This window comes from Meles meles, chromosome 5, assembly GCF_922984935.1.
Source record: "Meles meles chromosome 5, mMelMel3.1 paternal haplotype, whole genome shotgun sequence".
NCBI classification, from domain to species: Eukaryota; Metazoa; Chordata; class Mammalia; order Carnivora; family Mustelidae; genus Meles; species Meles meles.
Window position 1 is genome coordinate 43,324,248 of NC_060070.1, and position 6,081 is coordinate 43,330,328.

Consider the following 6,081-nt stretch of genomic DNA (forward strand, 5'->3'; position numbering starts at 1 on the left):
AATCCATGAGGAAATATCCAAGAACAGATACGCAAAATTAAAGCTCTGGGGATCTGTTCAAGTTGGAGATACATAATTAGAGGCATCCAAGAGAGAGATTAAAGCCATAAAAAAAAAAAAAAAGAATGACAGAGAGATGAGAAAACAACAACAAAAAGAACAGTGTTATTGAAGGTTAGGGGAAGATTTTTTTTGTAAAATAGGGACAAATTGACCTAAGAGTCGGTGAGAGGGAGGCTAACAACAGAAATAGATTGAACTTGGCTCCTGGGTTCATGTTCTCTTTATCTGTATATCCTCACATCTAGTTTTACTTAAATTTTTTTCTCTAAAATCTGTTCTTTTTTATTCTCTATGCTGCCAAGACACTCATCACATCCTGCCTTGATTTACACAAACTCCTTCTCATTGGCCTCTTTCTCATCAGTTCCCTACTCCAGTCTCTGCCAAATGTTACTGCCAAGTCCATTTTCCTTTCCTGCTGTTCAGACTATGTTTCTCCCACTCTGCTTTGGCTTCTCTTCACCTTCCAGCCTTTCCATGACTCCACCTGTTTACAATTCTTTCTCATCCTTCCTACAAGCCCCCAGCCCACATCTCACCCCCACTCCTTCCCCTGACCCTGACCTCAACTCTGGCATCCTCAACTATCAGACTCAGGCACTCATAACTTCAGGCCAACACCCTACGTCATCCTCCCCCACAGACCTCCCAACTCATGTGCATCAATACAGCTCCTAGTGCTGCTGCAAAGAAACCCAACATATCCACATTATGAAGCTTGCTAGCTCTAATAACTGTATGTGGTGTGCTTCTTTCCCCCAGAGTATACATAAGAGTATTGCTTGTACTGTACTCCTTCCTGTCCCTATTACCTCTAGGGCCTTATATTGTTTGTTCTGGAAGAACATGATTTCATTACTGTCAGATGATTTCTATTTCTTGTAAAGCACTTATTGGTGTTACCTTGGGGTACTGTGTAAATAATACAAATCTCACAATGCCTCTTTGATGAGAGGGCTTAAACCCAACCAGGGTGTCCAAAAGCACCTTGAGTTTTATCTCAACAACGCCTGGAAGAAAATCTTATCTGTCAAGAAAAAGGAGAAGATTAATGTATAGAAAGGAAGATGTGATGTTTCTATTGTCCTCAACAAATAATGTACACCAAAAAAATGTATCTAGTGAAAAAGAAATTCAGTGGGCCTTATAGATAGCTCTGCATAAAATCCTTTCAGCTGTGGAAACATTTCTCAAGGACTTATTGCACTGTCATCATATACAAGCAACAATTTAATTGCCACCTTTGAACCTTTGCTCATGAAAATTTCACTTAGCAGAGATACTAATGTACTTCATTTTTGATGAAAATACTCACTATAGAGCCTGGAGAATTTTAAATAAGATCTATATTTATAAATACATAAGGACAAAAAAATAATAAACTAGTATACGTCTTTAGGAGCATAATTAAATGATTGCTGTTTAACCCTAGAAGTCTTTTCAAGAAAAAGACTTGAACACATATCATTAATTTAAATGCACTTGATATTTTCACAAAATGTAGAAATTGAGTATCAGAGAAAGATGTGTCCCTTTGTTGCATGTTATTTCCTTTAAAAGGTGAAAAAACTCCCGATATTCAATGTCCAAGTTTTATTTTCAACAAGAATCAGAAAACTGTCAAAGACAAACTGTTTTCCATCATACAAATGACTTGATCAGAGATAATAAAATTGTGGTAACCTCAAAGCCTAAATAACCATGTAAATGGGTTCTCTGTTCTTTGAGACAGATGGTGGATCACAACAGAGATGGGTTATGAATTCCAAAAGATTGTCCTCCAGGATATAACAAAAAATAACTGAAGAAGTAGATTTAAAATATAGTTGAAGTGGAACCAAAATAGAAAAATCACATCAATTTTTAAGAGATCAAGAAGACAGAAACAGAGAACATATAGCTTGTATTAGAACTACTCTGGGAAGAAAATCATTTTGAATTGAAGTATTATGCATATGTTAACAGAAGGAAGTTGGAATGTATTTCAACAAGATGAATAACATTATCTGCTTCATTATATGTCATGTCCTAAGTTGTCGGAAACTTTAGCCTAATATATCTATCGATCGTCTTATCACTTGCTGCTGGCCCAGAGGTATGCCAACCAACCCTAATCATTGTTGGGAGCTCTTAATCTCCTGTTTCTAGATCTTAGCTGAATAATATGAGAGTGAATTAGAAACTATTATGGAAGATAGTTAGGTCTAATTAAGGAGATCTTGCATTTCAGGAGGACTCAAATGAACCCAGATTTAAATATAGACCGCCTTATCTAGGTAAGGATCAACAGTCATCTATCAAAAGGCCAATAATAGGGGTGCCTGGGTGGCTCAGTGGGTTAAAGCCTCTGCCTTTGGCTCAGATTATGATCCCAGGGTCCTGGGGTCGAGCCCTGCATCGGGCTCTCTGCTTAGCAGGACGCCTGCTTCCTTCTCTCTCTCTCTCTGCCTGCCTCTCTGCCTACTTATGATCTCTGTCAAATAAATGAATAAAACATTTTAAAACAAAACAAAACAAAAAAGCCAATAATAAATGTTCAGAAAGGCATGGGCACATATGGTTTAGCAAAAAATCAAAAGTACCAATTTCAACACTGAATCCTTTGATATGTTTTCTCAGGTCATTTGGCAATATTTTTTATGTATATGTACACACACATACACACACACACGCACACGCACACGCATAGCATTCACCCCTGCTCCTCCCTCTACCTGGGCCCTTCTCCCTGTTATCCAGCATAATATCTATTCAGGCTTCAAATCTCCTTTAAATGTTATTTCCCTTACTTCACAGAAGCTTGCAGCTTTTCTTTAAAATTGGGGCTTGAACCCTTTTTTTTTTAAAGATTTTGACAGACAGAGATCACAAGTCAGCAGAGAGGCAGGCAGAGAGAGAGGGGGGAAGCAGGCTCCTGCTGAGCAGAGAGCCCAATATGGGGCTTGATCCCAGGACCCCAAGATCATGACCTGAGCTGAAGGCAGAGGCTTAACCCACTGAGCCACCCAGGTGCCCCAGCTTTTCTTTAATATGTGAATCCCAGTTGTGATTAATTGTAATGTCTGTGTCTTGGGTAAATGACAAACTCCAAAGAAGAGAGAACTTATCTTTTTTTTTTTTTCCCCAAACTGTATTCCTAATGCCTAGTACAGTACCTGGCTCATACGAATGGCTCAATGAAGATTAGTTGAATGAAAGGACAGATGGAAGATTCTTCTGGTGAGTAGGGTGTTATCTGAACACTTCAAAAAACCCTGCTTCTACATATGCAGAGATGCCTTGGGGTACAAAAGGAAGGCTTCTTTTGGATACATTATTACTTTGCTTCATTTACCTCATGGATCCAAATGCAAATCTCAAGGTTTTCCCTGTAGATACTTTGATGACCAAGGGAAGTAACAAATGTCTAGAATTGGGGAATAGATAAGAACTAGAAGATGTCTCTGGCTGAGTCATCCTGGAGAGGGAAGTGACTGCCCCATTAATCTTCAGTGGTATGCAATGGAGACCTCAGGCACTATGGCAGAAATAGATCACCCCCAACACAGAGATTATGACCAAGTGTCAGATAACAGAAGGTCTTCATGAGACCTGGGGTGATTTCATGAATACCTCAAGCATATTTTAATCTACTTCAATATAAGATTTGTTGATTATGATAACTAGAGCAGTGTAGCCATAGTACTTAAGAGAGTTGCCTTGCTCTTGGGAATAGAATGATTTCAAGAAAGGCCATCAAAATAAGTCTTGACCAGTGGAAGTTCTGAGTAACACCTAGATAAATCTAAGGAAGTGCTACTATAGTCAAGATGAACTGCGGATATGCAGTGTGTTACACATTGTGAAAGACTAGTTCACTGAACCCTAACTCCTTATAGAGAGACTTATCAGACAGTTCTGCTCAAAACTGCATTTCTGAGTTGGTATAGTATTACACTCATGCATGCTTTCACTTTTGTTCCATAGGCCACCAATAAATTTGAAAAATATTACAACTTCATCCTCTTCTTAGAGTCACAACTGTGCATAGCATATTGATGGAAAGTTCTGCACTAAAGAAGTCTTCAACTCTTTGACCATGAAAACCTGTTTTTCAGAAGACATTTATGTAAATTTAGACATTTAGTAAAGTTGCTGTATCAAACAATGTCTAACCTTCAGTGGCTTAAAATAACAAGGTTTAATTTCATCTCATGCTACATGTCTATTGTTGGTTGACTGGACATTCTGTGCCATGTGAACCTCATTCTGGGATCCAAGGTGTCAGAAGAGTCACCACCTAAGCATTTCTGCTTGTTCTGGCAGAGAGGAGAAAAGCTCTGGATGCTTTCACAGTGAAATGTTCTAGTCTGAAAGTGACAGTTGCAATTTTGGCTCACAGCTTATCGGTCAGAACTAGTTACATGGCCCCCACCAGACCATCTGCCTGAAGAGTAGACAAAAATATTCAGTGAACAGCACTAACAACTAAACCTGTTAACCTGACTGAACATTAATGGTCATTGAAATACAGTTAGAAACCACTGCTACTCATGGTTCTAAAAATAAGGATAATAATAACCATTCAATAATGTTCAGTACCTATGCCATACTTAATCAGGAATAAGAAATAAGAAACCTGCCTCTTTTTTCACACTTGTCTAGGAGGAAGAGGGGTATCACCAAAAAAAACACACAATTATTTCAGAAGATTTTATTAAAACAATTTCTTTTCACTTTGAAGTCTCTAGTGGAATTCCCACAACGGATAACAATCATTTTCCAGCCAATTCTCCATTGCTTCTTTCAAATACAAATATAAGATAGAAAGCATGGATAATTCCACAACAGCCTATTTCTCAGCTACTAGAGGGACATATACAATAATGCCCATTTACAGTGTCTCCTTCACAGATGGGCAGAGTTAATGCTGTCATCAGGCATGGGCCTGATATATAATTATATAAGATATATAATAAGAGGAATAAAATTGGCATAGAATTCATCTATAAAAAATTAAGTGTATTTTGTGCTACTATCATAACCTCTGAAAATTTATTTCTGATAAATCTACCAAATCAAACTGTCTAGTGCCTTGATATCTTACATGATAGTTGGCCATGACTGTATCACCTAATGACACAGCACAAAATGACAGTGATGATGTTCAGAAATAAGAAAAAATGTCTTTGAGATGTATTTACCTATATATCAAGCACAATGAAGGTTTTTATCAGTGGACATTCAAAAGTCCTTAATTTACTTTTTTCTGTGAGAAACACAGGGCATGTTAAATTTGTAACATTTACTCAGCCATCCATCTCCAAGTTCCACCCCAGTTCCTCCTTACAGATTTCTTATATACAGTCATAGTTATATTACCTAAAATAATGTCAAATGCTATGAGTGATGCTTTGCACATAGTAGCTTCTAATATAGCTACTAGTATAGCTATACTATATATTATATATATAGTATATATATATATAATACATTAGTAGCTACTAATATAATAATACTATAGAATATATAATATTATAATATTATATAGCTATAATAGTAGCTACTAATACACTATGTGTTGCTGGTGGTTGTTGCTGTTGCTGCTGCTGCTGTTGTTATTATTATTATTTCATGTCTGACAAATGATTCCTTGTATGTCTGTCATATGCCCTTCAGAAATTCTCAAGTATGATTTGCTTTAGTTGCTCAACCCAGTGATCCCACAAGGGAGAAAGTCTAATATGCAAGGCATCTTCTATATTACATTTTTCTTATTTGGGACAAAACAGGCAAATCACCTTAGAAGTGATTGAACTGACCACAAATGTGTTCATAATATTATGTGTGTGTGTATACCCCTAGGTAAATGTTACCAAGTAATTATCTGAAATGGCAAATGTTGAAAACAAAATAATTTTTGATCACTTCACAAAGATAACACAGACTAAAACAGCCCCTTCTCATATTTCATTACCTTTGGACTGTGGGAAATCACTTGCAATATTATTAAAGTATTTCACCATATATTTTATTTTT